This window comes from Bidens hawaiensis, unplaced genomic scaffold (assembly GCF_021521415.1).
Source record: "Bidens hawaiensis isolate Kalapana, Puna unplaced genomic scaffold, B.hawaiensis_p1.1 tig00005142_1, whole genome shotgun sequence".
Classification (NCBI taxonomy): Eukaryota; Viridiplantae; Streptophyta; class Magnoliopsida; order Asterales; family Asteraceae; genus Bidens; species Bidens hawaiensis.
Window position 1 is genome coordinate 1091964 of NW_027491327.1, and position 16591 is coordinate 1108554.

Sequence of the window (16591 nt, forward strand, 5' to 3'; positions counted from 1 at the left end):
AAAATTGAGTGAAGAATTGGAGTTTTGGGGGGTTTGAATTTGGTGGATTAATGTGCTTTTTTGGTGGATTTATACAAAGATAGCCTTAATTTCGGGATTTGAGGGTGTAATTGAATAGAAGAGTTGAGCAATTTAGGCCGTGAAATAAAAGGATTGCGTGGCTATAATAATATTAATAATTAATAATAATATAATGTTGCATTAAATGTGGACAATTTGATGGTGTCATCGCTGTTAGATTTTGGGGCGTGGTGAAGGCGTGACTGTTTTGTATTGGGTCGTGTATTGTGTACCCATCATATGAAAGTGAATAAAAGATACATATTTGCAATTTAAAAAAAATAAATAAATATTTGAGAGATATTTTTTGTGTTTAATCTTTTTGATATGTGTAGGGGTATGGTACTAAACCCGGTTTTACGATCCTAAATTTATTATGTTTGGCTTATTTTATTATATGGACTAATACAATGTTATTGGGTTGAGGGGGTTTTGTGGAGGTAACCCTAATTGGGCTAGGCCCATTAGGGTACCATGATGGTGGCCATGAGACTCTCTATATAAGGAGGTCTCCACCTCCTTATTAGGGGTCATGCTCAATAAGAGCCACCACCACTTTTTTGTGTCTGTAAACAAGAAATCCTCAGGATATCTTAGCAGTCACCTCCACACCCCCGAAAACCATTGCAGGTCTCAGGCGCAGCTGGAGAAGAAGATCAGGACGTGGTTCGTTCATCTCGAAAATCCGTGGAAACATCGTCATGGATCAGGTCAGATTCATTTCGTGCTTCGACATTGGCACCATCCGTGGGACGGCAACGAACTACCCTTCGATCTTCATCTCGGCTGTCAGATCTCTCCCAGGAAAAACCCAGATCTGGAAGTTTTACAGAAAAAGGCTTCAAGGCTTGTTCTATTAAAGCTCAAAAAGATCCATATATCTAAAAGAGGCTTCCAGATCTGCGCAAAAAGAAACGGCCTGATTCGAATGATCAGGTCACCGGATCTGTGATGGTTTTAAATCTGCTCCGGGCTTCAGATCTGTCCAGATCTGATTTACAGATTTAGGTCTAGATTACAGACCTGGATTTTATGTCTAAAGTTGCAGATCTGACTCTAAAATTGCAGATCCAGAAAGTACCAGACTTCCGCCGCCATGTACGCGCGCCCGCGGATTCTCACTCCACAGCCGTGCATGTGCCGCCGCGGAAACCACCATCTGGGCTTTGCGCAAGAGACCTCCGCCATGCACGCGCACACACGAGTCACCACTCCATCGCCGTGCATGTGCGCATCAGGCGACGCGCCAAACTTCAAGGTTGGGAATCCTCATAATATCCCGTATGGCTACGCGCCAAACTTCAAGGTTGGGAATCCTCATAATATCCCGTATGGCTACGCGCCAAACTTCAAGGTTGGGAATCCTCATAATATCCCGTATGGCTACGCGCCAAACTTCAAGGTTGGGAATCCTCATAATATCCCGTATGGCTACGCGCCAAACTTAAAGGTTGAGAATCCTCAAAATATCCCGTATGGCTACGCGCCAAACTTCAAGGTTGGGAATCCTCATAATATCCCGTATGGCTACGCGCCAAACTTCAAGGTGGGGAATCCTCATAATATCCCGTATGGCTACGCGCCAAACTTCAAGGTGGGGAATCCTCATAATATCCCGTATGGCTACGCGCCAAACTTCAAGGTGGGGAATCCTCATAATATCCCGTATGGCTACGCGCCAAACTTCAAGGTGGGGAATCCTCATAATATCCTGTATGGCTACGCGCCAAACTTCAAGGTTGGGAATCCTCATAATATCCCGTATGGCTACGCGCCAAACTTCAAGGTTGGGAATCCTCATAATATCCCGTATGGCTACGCGCCAAACTTCAAGGTTGGGAATCCTCATAATATCCCGTATGGCTACGCGCCAAACTTCAAGGTTGGGAATCCTCATAATATCCCGTATGGCTACGCGCCAAACTTCAAGGTTGGGAATCCTCATAATATCCCGTATGGCTACGCGCCAAACTTAAAGGATGGGAATCCTCATACCACATGCTCACGCATCACATATGCTCACGCATATCACACATGTTTACGCATCACATGCTCACACATTTCACAGTCTACGCGCACGCGCATGCAACATCTGCGCGTGGCGCATAACACCAAACCAAAGTCTACGCGCACGCGCATGCAACATCTGCGCGTGGCGCGGGACATAAAGTAGCTCGTAAGCCGCCTCACGCGCAAGCTCCACTATTATTACAGCTCGTAAGACGCCTCGCGCGCAAGCTGTTATTATTCTTATAGCTCGTAAGACGCCTCACGCGCAAGCTTTTTATTATTCTCAAAGCTCATAAGACGCCTCTCGCGCGCAAGCTTTATTACTCACAGCTCGTAAGCCGCCTCACGCGCCAGCTCAATTATTATTCTCAAAGCTCATAAGACGCCTCTCGCGCGCAAGCTTTATTACTCACAGCTCGTAAGCCGCCTCACGCGCCAGCTCAATGATTATTCTCAAAGCTCATATGACGCCTCTCGCGCGCAAGCTTTATTATTCTTAGCTCGTAAGTCGCCTCTCGCGCGCAGGCTTTATTATTCTTAGCTCGTAAGACGCCTCACGCGCAGGCTTTATTATGCTACAGCTCGTGAGACGCCCCTCGCGCACAGGCTTTATTATTCTCAGCTCGTAAGTCGCCCCGCGCGCCAGCTTAATTATTATTCTCAAAGCTCATAAGACGCCTCTCACGCGCAGGCTTTACTATTCTCATATCTCGTAAGGCGCCTCACGCGCAGGCTATATCATTCTCAAAGCTCATAAGACGCCTCTCGCGCGCAAGCTTTATTATTCTTAGCTCGTAAGTCGCCTCTCGCGCGCAGGCTTTATTATTCTTAGCTCGTAAGACGCCTCACGCGCAGGCTTTATTGTGCTACAGTTCGTAAGACGCCCCTCGCGCGCAGGCTTTATTATTCTCAGCTCGTAAGTCGCCCCGCGCGCCAGCTTAATTATTATTCTCAATGCTCATAAGACGCCTCTCACGCGCAGGCTTTACTATTCTCATAGCTCGTAAGGCGCCTCACGCGCAGGCTATATCATTCTCAGCTCGTAAGACGCCTCTCGCGCGCAGGCTTTATTATTCTTAGCTCGTAAGTCGCCTCTCGCGCGCAGGCTTTATTATTCTTAGCTTGTAAGACGCCTCACGCGCAGGCTTTATTATGCTACAGCTCGTAAGACGCCCCTCGCGCGCAGGCTTTATTATTCTCAGCTCGTAAGTCGCCTCGCGCGCCAGCTTAATTATTATTCTCAAAGCTCATAAGAAGCCTCTCACGCGCAGGCTTTACTATTCTCATAGCTCGTAAGGCGCCTCACGCGCAGGCTATATCATTCTCAGCTCGTAAGACGCCTCTCGCGCGCAGGCTTTATTATTCTTAGCTCGTAAGTCGCCTCTCGCGCGCAGGCATTATTATTCTCATAGCTCGCAAGTCGCCTCACTCGCAAGCTTCATTATTATTACAGCTCGTAAGCCGCAACTCGCGCAGGCTCTGTTATTATAGCTCGTAAGCCGCCTCACGCGCAGGCTTCATTATTTTTACAGCTCGTCACCATCATGAAGAAAATCTCCCAAAACTCAAAGACAATAAAGACAAGGCCAAAGAACAGGGAAAAAACCGCCTCATAGCCTAACACACCTCATAAAGTCCAGCGCTCCACCTAGACGCTTGCGCGTCCAGGAGCAACACTGGACTTGGGGAGGCTTGTAGGGGTATGGTACTAAACCCGGTTTTACGATCCTAAATTTATTATGTTTGGCTTATTTTATTATATGGACTAATACAATGTTATTGGGCTAAGGGGGTTTTGTGGAGGTAACCCTAATTGGGCTAGGCCCATTAGGGTACCATGATGGTGGCCATGAGACTCTCTATATAAGGAGGTCTCCACCTCCTTATTAGGGGTCATGCTCAATAAGAGCCACCACCACTTTTTTGTGTCTGTAAACAAGAAATCCTCAGGATATCTTAGCAGTCACCTCCACACCCCCGAAAACCATTGCATGTCTCAGGCGCAGCTGGAGAAGAAGATCAGGACGTGGTTCGTTCATCTCGAAAATCCGTGGAAACATCGTCATGGATCAGGTCAGATTCATTTCATGCTTCGACATTCAGGATGCCATACTTCACATTAAAGTATGAGTTTTCAAGAACATTCGGTTATCATTTTGTAAAAGTTAAAAGTGGTGTGAATGCTGAGCCCTATCTGGATATATATTGGATTAGTTATGTGAAAGTGGTAAGCAAATTCAAAGTTAATGTTTAAAGTATTAGAGTTTGAGAATGAGTCGGTTATTTAAGTTTATCAAGTGATTTGTGTTAAAGAATATCATAGAATATATATATATTACTAGAGTTTGATTATTATACTATTACAAGATTCAGGAGATTTTTCTTTTATTTTTTTATTATCTCATTGTATTCTTATATATAGTTGATTAATAGAACATAACACCTTACAGGATTTTCATTATTCATTTAATAGTTAAAGTCATTATCATTATTTTGTTATTAAGATAAATTTATAAGAGTTTGAGTCATAGTTGGTTTAGGTTTGAGTTTATTATAAGCAGATTGGTAAGGCTAATAATTTATAAGTGGATCTGTTTATATTATTAAAATAAAGGAAAAAGTTGTTCAAATTGTTTTTCCTTATTTGATTATTGGGGCCTGATTTCCAACACAAATAATCGAATTATAATTGGGTTGTAACATAATTAACCAACTTAGCCAATTAGCAGAACTAAGCAATTGATATATGGTTTGGTTAAGCCATAACCAATTAACCGGAAATTACAGTTCGATTATGGTTTTTGATGTGTGGCATAACCAAATTAACCAAACCAAAGTTGTCTCTTTTAGGACATTTTATGTGCATATCTTTGTATTGTAATATTAATGGTTCAGTTGTAAGACCAATCGCCAATGATTCCCAGTCCAGTTGGTTGTAGGGCTTTCACTATTATCCGAAACCCAACCCGAGAAAACCCGAACCAAAACTAACCTGATCCGAAAAACCCAAAATCGAGAAAAGGCCAACCCAAACCCGAACCGAAGTAATTCGGGTTGGTTCTCGGGTCTGATTTCTATGTTTCAGGTCAACCCGACCCGAACCGAATAAACATGATATTATTATTAGGTATGTACACCGTATATGGACTCTACATATTTCACTTGTTCATATTCCACCTATTATGGTTGATCGACTAGTTATTGTATATATATCTTTCTATTTATTACTAGAGTTAACAACTTTAATAGAAGAATATGTTCTTTTACTAGGTTATGCATATTTGTTTTGTTATTTGCTTATTTACATAATGAGTAAAGAAAAGTATCTTGCTTTAGTTTTCGTGTTGTGCCTTTCCTTTACTCCTTTTATTTTCTTTTTTCTTATTAGATATCTGAAACCCGATTAACCCAACCCGAAAAAGCCCAAACCTAAATAAACCGAACCCGAAAAAATCGTGAGAGATTTGGGTTGGGTTTCGGGTCTAAAGTTAAAACTTTAAAACTCAAAAAACCTGACCCGAGAAACTTGAAACCCAAAAAACAAACCCCAAGACCACCCCTAATTGGTTGAAACAAGGCACCAAAAAACTTTATTTAAAAGGGGGGAAGGGGGCATTACGTTCAAGTCCCACCTGTGACAACATAGGGCTACAGGTTAGGCCAGGGGTTTCTCATCTAAGGTGTGTTTCCTCCTGAGAGTGGTCTCCGATCAGGAATGATGGGGCGGACTAGTGTACGAGCTTCTCTTTGGAGACGTGCCATCCTAACACCCCATGGTTCCGTACTCGGGGTACTTGATATGATCAGGTGGGTCAATAACCTGCCAGTGATCTAAATTTTTGTGAAAAAATTTGTAATACCGAACGAGCATCATTATTCATTATATATGTACCTATTCAAGTAATTATTCGTCACCATTAATTGCTGCTAGATTCCCAGCTAATTGTTATGGGCAGACAACTAGGTTACAAAAAAGGTTTTGTTGAATCCATATAAAATAATTTGTTTTTTTTTGTTTTTTTTTTGTTAATTCATAAAGCGGGTTTGAGGTTTGACTTGCCGTCTCCACAAAAAAATCAAAATGACTTTACTAGAGGTGAAAACGAATTTTACATGATTTTACTTGTTTATAAATAAATTAGACAGAATTACAAATTTTGTCCTTTAAACAAAGCCAATTTATGGATCATGTCTCTTTTTTAGTTTTCTTACAGGCAGTGTTCTTTAAACATTTTTTTCCTACACGTTATGTCCTTTACGCTAACTGGGTTAAAAAAACTCAGCTAAAAAACGTCACGTGAGTCGCATGTGAGGGCTATTTGGTCTTTTCATCTATACCTGCAAATGTATGTCAGTTCCCTCCTCTTTTAACCCCCCCCCCCCCCGATTAGCCTTTTGGACAGGGTGCATCTTCTATAGCAATAAGCGATGTGTTACACGCTTTTTTTAAAAGGCAAATTGGAAATAAATAATCTCTTCATTTGTGTATTGACCAATAATAATCTCACACTTAAAAATCACTATCAACGGTCCAACCTTTCAACTATTTTGTCTCAACGGGCCTCCTTTAAAAAACACTTCACGTCGTTAAGTTTTTTCCGAGTTTCAAACCGTTGTTTTAGGGTTTTTGATCGGAAGAAGGATACGAGTCAACTGATGTAAAACTTATCTTAAAACGGTGATTCAATGGCTTGATTTTTGTTAACTAGGAATTCAAACACCTAATGAAACACTATTTTGTCGTTTAGATCACCATTTCGAGATAAGTTTTATATCAGTCGACTCGTATCCTTCTTCCGATCAAAATCTCTAAAACACCGGTTTGAAACACGGAAAAAAACATAACGACGTTATGTTTTTTTAATGGAGGTCCATTGACAAAAATAGTTGGACCGTTGGTAGTGATTTTTAAAAGACATAATTATTATAAGCCAATACATAAAAAATGAACAAGTGTCCTATAATCTTAATAATGTTACTGAATGATTTTTTTGTTAAAACTAAAAGTCAATGGCCAAACTTGTTAATTTTCTTGGTCAAAATAGCTATTTTTTTTATTTTTTTTTTTGTGATTATCCCTTTAATCAAACACTTAAAAGAGGGCAATCTAGTGTTATTAGAGAAACAAGTTGTAATTGATCAAAAACCTGGTTAAGTTCATAAACAACTTCATTGTAAGTCGTTTGTTATTCAATGAATTATTCTATGGTTAAAAAAATAAATAAATAAAAAATAAAAATAAAATGAAATAAACAACACAAATATTAAACATTCATAAACAACATAAATATTAAACAAACAAACACATATAATCAAACAATTGTTACAAGCAAAACAACTAACTGAAGTTACCTTTCGAGTCCTTTGAGCTAAGAATGATCAAATTGCTTGAAAAGAAACACTAGAAAAGAAATTTTGTGATTCGATCTTATGGTGGAAAATTGGAGTTTACTCAAGTCAACGGGAATATTAATATATTATTATGCCTTACAAAATTCATTAATGTTTGACCGTTAACAAAATACAAAAAATTTTAAGTTTTCACTAATACTATCAATTAGAAAACGACATGTGGAATATATAAAACTGAATGCTTATACGTTGGCGGGCTAGACTGACAACCAAAACATGCCATTCGCCATCTTTGGGCATAATATCTTGCCGTTAACCCTAATACGTCAGGGAAAAAACATTTTTAGACATAAAGCGTCGTCTACCCTTAAATCTTTAGGAGAATTAAAGGGCCGGCCATTTAATAAATTTACAACGAATGTATCTTAAACTTTCTAGTACTTGCTTACTTTTTATATTCTTCAAAACTTCTTTTAATATTGTAATTATGAGCATCTGATGATGGTGTTGTTGAGGATGTCCGTTTGACTACAAGACATGATATACTTTACATTACTTGTTATGATTTGATAGCTCTTATATTAAAAGAGATTGGGTTTAAAATGTTTACGATAAAAGAGATAGGGTTTAAAATGTTTACGTACATGCGCCCCATTGATATAGTTGGCGACAATAATGTTTCTTTTGTTAAGTGTTGTAAAAACGAACGCGTGAGATCTTTACATTGTTTGTTCTTCAAGAAATCGATTCATAGCCGGATACCCGTTTCTTCACATAGGTCTTAACATGTAAACATCGTCTAATTTGCTCATCCTATAACGTGCGGACAATGGTATCGTTTGAGAGTTGATAAATGGTTATGTTTAACAATGTTAAATAAAATAAGTAGTACAGTATAAGCCATATAAGAAAAAGAAACCGCTTAGGTTTGTTTGTCGTTTTCTTCGCATTTCGGCACAAAACATTTCTATAAAACCAACCAAACCATGCAACAATCTCATGTATATCAACCACTGATCCATTTCTTGGTTATGGCTCTCCGACGATTTAGGGACCAAATGTTAAATGGTTTCCCAAAACCAAAACTATCAGGAAACTTAGAAACCAGACTTTTTTTATTCCTTTTTGTGCGGATTCAACTCACGAAGTCAAACAACAGTCTTAAGTCAACACGAATCAAGACCGAAGAAGCTTCTAGTACCAGAAGCTATTTACTACTAAGTTACGCTACACAAATAAAAACGCATTGTACCATGTTCACCACACTTCTCAAACCATCTCGAACTCGTCATCATCGACCCATTCATATTCAACGCCATCATGATGCGCTTGTACCATGTCCAACAAGTCTTGTAAATCGCCATCTTTGTGATATGGGGATCTTATCACCAGGATCTTCGGACGAGTTATTTTTCCTGAAACTGAAGATAACTTGGAAGTCTTTAAAGGCTTCGTACGGCTGGGTTAGGCCAGCTGGCGGTGGCCTTTAGTCATTGGGTCACCCCGTACGGAGTACCTAGTCATTTTATGTTTGTTGACCGTTCAAAAAAAAAAGGTATCACGATCTTTGTGGTAGCCGGGTGCTTCTTATAGGAGGGTTATTGGTTTGTGGTAGCCGGGCTGCGTTGGATGATGGTTTTACCTGGTTGTTAGAGTTTTCGTCTATGGTGATTTTTGAATTTTACTTGAGCGCTAAATAAATAGGGACAGTTAATATCCTATTAAAGGTAGACACGAAAAAAAATATTTTCAAAAATTTATTAAAAACTTTGATTTTGTGATAAAAAAAACAGAATTGGGAGGCGGTTTTACCCCGGTTGTTAGGGTTTCTGGCTATCATCGGTTTTCAAGTCGGACCTGAACGTCAAATAACGAGGACAACGTCAAATAATTGAGGACCATTGAAATTCCGTCACATTTGTTAACTTGAAGAAAACACTCTTAAAAATATGTTAAAAGGTGATTTTAAAAAATAAAATAAAATTTGGAATGACACTAGTGTGGTTAAGTACTTGTGTCGGTATCCTTTGAGGAAAACTTAACGTATGTTGACATGTAGCGTATATGTTTGTTGAGATGTAGCGTATATGTTAGTTAGTTAGCGTATATGTGTTGATAACGCATATGTACATATGCGCTTGCCTATTTAGCATATATGTTTAGTAGTTAGCGCATAAGTCTAGTTGCCTATAAATACTAGCTTGTACACACTTTTAAATTACAAATGAGAACCATGAGTTGAATGATTTCTGACTTATCCATTTGCTTGTTCTGCTTGATGATGAATTTTGAGAAGCGAGGGTTATTGTCCACTTGCATTATTCTAAAGGTACTATAAGTTTTATATTTATATAATGATGCTATATTTGGAGAAAGTTAAGGATCAAAAAATATGTGTTAATTATTAATGAATATAAAGAAAATAATTTACTTGATGAACAATAAAAAAAAAACGAAAAAGTAACTTAACTCCCACCTAGAAATTAGAATGACGGTGATGTTTTTATTGGTGGGGTATTTTTTGGTTTTCATTAATCAGAAATCAGAAAGAAAAATATTAATCTTGTGAATTAAGTGACTCCATTAGCTTTGTCGTGTGGAAGTTCCACTGGCGTTCTTCAACGTGAGAATTAATATGGGCTGAATCAAGTAGTCTTAGGTATACTTTGGAGTAAATGTCATATTCAACTAAGACATGATGGTTGGTGTAATGGGATATATAAGTAACCATCGGGAGAGTGGGAGTCGTCGTGATTAATTTTGTGGTTCTCTTCTTTGATGTTTTTGATATAGTTGGCGACAATAATGTTTCTTTTGTTAAGTGTTGTAAAAACGAACGCGTGAGATCTTTACATTGTTTGTTCTTCAAGAAATCGATTCATAGCCGGATACCCGTTTCTTCACATAGGTCTTAACATGTAAACATCGTAATTTGCTCATCCTATAACGTGCGGACAATGGTATCGTTTGAGAGTTGATAAATGGTTATGTTTAACAATGTTAAATAAAATAAGTAGTACAGTATAAGCCATATAAGAAAAAGAAACCGCTTAGGTTTGTTTGTCGTTTTCTTCGTATTTCGGCACAAAACATTTCTATAAAACCAACCAAACCATGCAACAATCTCATGTATATCAACCACTGATCCATTTCTTGGTTATGGCTCTCCAACGATTTAGGGACCAAATGTTAAATGGTTTCCCAAAAACAAAACTATCAGGAAACTTAGAAACCAGACTTTTTTATTCCTTTTTGTGCGGATTCAACTCACGAAGTCAAACAACAGTCTTAAGTCAACACGAATCAAGACCGAAGAAGCTTCTAGTACCAGAAACTATTTACTACTAAGTTACGCTACACAAATAAAAACGCATTGTACCATGTTCACCACACTTCTCAAACCATCTCGAACTCGTCATCATCGACCCATTCATATTCAACGCCATCATGATGCGCTTGTACCATGTCCAACAAGTCTTGTAAATCGCCCCAAGCTAGCTGTCTAGGCGGTTGTACCGGAAGTAAACTCGTACTAAGAGAACTATTATTTCCATTTTTCATAATATGTCCGAATTGCTCAGCATCGTATTTCAGAGTTACACTGCCGGACGGTTCAGAAAAGTCGACACTAAACGCAGGCGATAATTGCCGCCCTATTGCTTGCACGTGAGCCACACTGTAAAAAAGAGAAACTTTAACCGACTACTCGAAAAACTTACTTAGTAATATAGGTATTCAAAATATTATACTGACCATATATAATATTTGCCATCAGCTGCTTGAACTTGAACCCGACCTAACAACTCGATTTGCAAAAAACCACCGATGCAGACTACCGGCTCGGGCAACTTAAACCTTTGTAACCGATTCTCCTGTTGCCATTAACTTTGTTAATGATTTTTTTATAACCCTTCAACTTCTACGAGAATAATAATAAACGGAACAGAACTCACCCGTGCAACGGGAAAAATCGGTGACATGTATGTCCAAATAAACCTGTCATCTGCACATTCTTGTGCCTCCATGAAATCATAATCCAACTCACTCCAAGATTTCGGATGACCCATTCGGAACCGCACGGCTTTCGACGAGTATATTGGGAAATCCATCTGAAACAAAGCTGTGCACACAAATGCCAGTTAAAAATATATTAAAAGCAAAGAAATTTAAATAAATAAATAAACAAACCTTGGAATGGATGCAAGTCTATTTCTGTTATAACACAAAGTTTAGCTGTTAAATTATATATCAGTGTCTCGGGTGCTTCCGGATCATCACTTCCTTTACTAGACCAATACGATTCCCGATGTAGGATTTTGTCTCGCGGGTCGAGAGTATTCATGATGCTTTCTTCTGGGTAGTTGTCGGTGCTCGACGCACTCACTGGATCAGTAATGCAATAAGTTTGTGGGAATGATTTGAGGGCCCGGAAAAGGGAAGCGTAGGCTCGGTGCTCTATCTCCCCCGAGTTGTGACTCAGTTCGACTACACGAGTGATGGCAGCGACCTGAGGATATTTTCTAACACAGAGCTCCTTGCTAAGTCCGTTAGAGACCACTTCAAATAGAGATAGTGATCACATCATATCATATTATTAACTGTAAACAACAATACGAATGAATAATGAATAAGATTATGTGTGTGTGACGATACTCACCAAAGTTTTGCCAGCATCAAGAAACAGCAGACGCACGAATGAGGTCAGCTGAGTCATCCAGACACGTGAGAATCTTGAGCGCCATGTCAGGTTCAAGCCATTGCAAGAAATCAATCTGAGTCTCCATGTTCTGTGGCAAACCAATAACATCACATACTATTATTAATCGACATAATTTAACACCCAAGGTTTTACTTTTAAGCAGATAAAGGGATTCTAGTACAGAATCATTAGCTGTAACCATATTACATATTCGCATTTGACTGAAAAAAATAAATGAATATTCCGCATACACAAGCATAAAAAAATAATTACATAAAGTTTTCCGCCTTTTTCCTATACCTGCAACAATATGCTAACATCAATCACTAAGAAAATACGCTCCGCGTGTTGTGTTCCTCTAAGAGACAATTTATCAAACACTTGGTGGGCAATCTCAAATAATCTAAATTCTAGTTGTAACTGATCAAAAAGCTGGTTAATTTCATGAACATACATTTTCAACAAACAAACATGTATTCAACAAAAAAACTAATTGAATTGATGTTCATATAATCGATTCCGAATGCCTAAACCATAAACCATAAAATACCCACCAAAGATATGTTAGTTAATAATCAATCAGCGTTAAACCCATTAAAATTAACAAGATTCACACCCATTTCGATACTAATTTCGCTTCAAAATTAAATTTTGTGAAGGATCGATGACATTATTATTAAATTAGAGAAAACCCACATACAGATTATGGAAATAACCAAAATTACATGAAGAAAATAGATGTAAAAGAATAAAACAATTACCGACTGCGAGAATAGAAACCCTAGACGATGATTCGATTGATTGGCCGACGGAGGTAATGGCGTTTGCGGGAGAGGTCTAGAAAACTCGGGTTATTATTTGTTACCAACTTTTTATACACAAACAAATATTTTGTGAAAATAAAAATATATAATTTAGATATCACCATCTTTGTGATATGGGGATCTTATCACTAGGATCTTCGGACGAGTTATTTTTCCTGAAACTGAAGATAACTTGGAAGTCTTTAAAGGCTTCGTATGGCTGGGTTAGGCCAGCTGGCGGTGGCCTTTAGTCATTGGGTCACCCTGTACGGAGTACCTAGTCATTTTATGTTTGTTGACCGTTCAAAAAAAAAAGTATCACGATCTTTGTGGTAGCCGGGTGCTTCTTATAGGAGGGTTATTGGTTTGTGGTAGCCGGGCTGCGTTGGATGATGGTTTTACCTGGTTGTTAGAGTTTTCGTCTATGGTGATTTTTGAATTTTACTTGAGCGCTAAATAAATAGGGACAGTTAATATCCTATTAAAGGTAGACACGAAAAAAAATATTTTCAAAAATTTATTAAAAACTTTGATTTTGTGATAAAAAAACAGAATTGGGAGGCGGTTTTACCCCGGTTGTTAGGGTTTCTGGCTATCATCGGTTTTCAAGTCGGACCTGAACGTCAAATAACGAGGACAACGTCAAACAATTGAGGACCATTGAAATTCCGTCACATTTTTTAACTTGAAGAAAACACTCTTAAAAATATGTTAAAAGGTGATTTTAAAAAATAAAATAAAATTTGGAATGACACCAGTGTGGTTAAGTACTTGTGTCGGTATCCTTTGAGGAAAACTTAACGTATGTTGACATGTAGCGTATATGTTTGTTGAGATGTAGCGTATATGTTAGTTAGTTAGCGTATATGTGTTGATAACGCATATGTACATATGCGCTTGCCTATTTAGCATATATGTTTAGTAGTTAGCGCATAAGTCTAGTTGCCTATAAATACTAGCTTGTACACACTTTTAAATTACAAATGAGAACCATGAGTCGAATGATTTCTGACTTATCCATTTGCTTGTTCTGCTTGATGATGAATTTTGAGAAGCGAGGGTTATTGTCCACTTGCATTATTCTAAAGGTACTATAAGTTTTATATTTATATAATGATGCTATATTTGGAGAAAGTTAAGGATCAAAAAATATGTGTTAATTATTAATGAATATAAAGAAAATAATTTACTTGATGAACAATAAAAAAAAAACGAAAAAGTAACTTAACTCCCACCTAGAAATTAGAATGACGGTGATGTTTTTATTGGTGGGGTATTTTTTGGTTTTCATTAATCAGAAATCAGAAAGAAAAATATTAATCTTGTGAATTAAGTGAATAGCATCATCTTTCTCGTCTCCATTAGCTTTGTCGTGTGGAAGTTCCACTGGCGTTCTTCAACGTGAGAATTAATATGGGCTGAATCAAGTAGACTTAGGTATACTTTGGAGTAAATGTCATATTCAACTAAGACATGATGGTTGGTGTAATGGGATATATAAGTAACCATCGGGAGAGTGGGAGTCGTCGTGATTAATTTTGTGGTTCTCTTCTTTGATGTTTTTGACAAAATATTACTATATGTTTTTGACGAAATATTAGCATAAAGCATGGGTAATAGGTCTTGGATTGTTATAAGGTGTTTGGATTCATACTTGTGAGCTTATTGTAGCTTGTATACGCTCTTGTGGTTTTCAAAGTCTGTAAGCCACACTGATACATTCGTACAAAAAGATATGTACAAGATTAAGCAGTCATAGCTACGGATTTGTACTCACCTAATCATCAAAATAATACTTCAAACCAACTCACTCATGTACACCGTATATTACAATTTCACCGAGTATAATGAATGCTCAATCATAAAAAATGGAAAAAATAAATAAATACATACATAAATTAAAAAAATGACCCTAAAAATCTACACTAAATTTCATCCAAAGAAGAACACCTTCAAACTACACAAATCTTATAATAAACCTTTGAATCCTTGTGCCAAATTGGTAGGACATATAACAACCGAATCTATAGCAAGACCACCTTTCGTATGAGTGCAATCAATTTGTGTCAAAGAAAACTTCACCTTAGTTGGTGTGTTTGATTCATAGACAACAAACTCTCCAACACGATGGTATTCCCACTTGCCGGTTGTGCTTGTCTCCAAAAATTGTTTGGAGACTGAACGTTGTCCGCTGCTAGCGGTCAGCTTCAGCTCCACGGGTTTCACACCCCACCCATGGACGTCATCAGTGCTACACACACGACGTCCATTTCGTTTTATTATTTTCCCTAGGCGGAGCTTGTACAACAAGGTGTAAGCTCCGGCTGGAAATGGGAACTCAACTTCGCCGTCTACTTCGACCCACCAGATTGTTTAAGGTATGCAACTGTAGGGAACTGTGACTCGTCTGAAGGAATATGGTTCCAGTATCTTCCATCTTCGATTCCGGTGATTGTTAATCCCTTTGAAGAAATTGATACGCAAACGCCTCCGGTTATCTTGTCCATCCGAAATTCCTGAAACATAATGGCAAATGTTAAAATCTGGCTTCAAACTACAGGAGTGCATGAAACTGAAAATACTTATCAAAAACCGAAAACCTGAACTGAGACAAAAACCAATGGTTTAGTTTTATGTTTTTTTTATAATAATAATAATAATAATAATAATAATTTTGGTTACGTTTTGATTTTGCATGTAATAAAAAACCATAAAACGGAACCAAATATATTTATAATAACAATTTTGGTTCCGTTTTGATTTTGCGTGTAATAAAAACCCATAAAACGGAACCGACCAAATTTACAGATTTTCCATTTTGTAATTTCTATTCTAAATAATTTATATTAAAATTTAACAAACATGTAACTCAAGTATTTTAGTCATACTACACAATATACAATTAGTTATTAATTAATTAAACAAAATGATTTAGACCCGGTAGAAATTAATTTCATCCCAAAAGTTTCAAGCTTAGATGGAAAAAACCGAAAAATCCGAACCCAAACCAAAAATCAAAACTGAACCCAAACCAGAAACTCAAACCAACCAATTTTTAAAAAAAATCAAAAACTAAAGTTTCGGTTTTTGTTTCAATTTTAGCCAAAACCAACCCAAACCCAACCATAGAAATAATCGAACCTTATTTCCACCATCAAACAACACCGGTCTGCTCAACCTTGCAAACACCTCCTTTTTGCACAACTTCTTCTTCTCATCAACCAACAGTTTTCCCGCCAGCTGATGATAATTAGCCGGCAGTTTATCGATCCATATGAAATCAGCAGATGAAGCTGCTCGAAATGTTCGGTTAATTCGAGCTAGCTTGCATATCTCTGGTGGTTGTAAATAAGACAAAACATGAGCTATGCAGTTTTCTGGTATGTCTCCGAGGTTAACCTCGGATGATGTTTTCGATCCGTTTGAGGTATCAGGAGTTAGTGATGACGTGTTGGCACCCATGGTTTGATGAGACAAAGGTGGTGGTGGTACGGTTGAGAGTTATAAGTGGGTGAGAATGAGGTGGAACAAGAAACTGGTGAGGTGTTCTTTGCATTTATCCATTACAACAGGGTGGTGACGTGGATTTATGGATTTTGTATTTAGAGAAAGGACTTTATATTATGAGGCTTGTATTTATTATTTAAATCTACTTATTATTTTTTTG

General features: G+C 37.9%; 2 pseudogenes across 2 annotated transcripts; both read right to left on the minus strand.

Moving 5' to 3' along the window:
• Window positions 1-10666: 10666 nt before the first annotated feature.
• LOC143628966 (F-box protein At4g00755-like) lies at window positions 10667-12206 on the minus strand (annotated as a pseudogene). The gene is made up of 5 exons (XR_013152854.1): window positions 12080-12206; window positions 11611-11979; window positions 11376-11542; window positions 11176-11294; window positions 10667-11098 (listed from the first exon to the last, which is right to left on the minus strand). The product of XR_013152854.1 is annotated as an F-box protein At4g00755-like (transcript).
• A 2635-nt stretch (window positions 12207-14841) lies between these two features.
• On the minus strand, window positions 14842-16388 carry LOC143628968 (F-box protein PP2-A13-like; annotated as a pseudogene). The gene is made up of 2 exons (XR_013152855.1): window positions 16066-16388; window positions 14842-15440 (listed from the first exon to the last, which is right to left on the minus strand). The product of XR_013152855.1 is annotated as an F-box protein PP2-A13-like (transcript).
• Window positions 16389-16591: the final 203 nt, after the last annotated feature.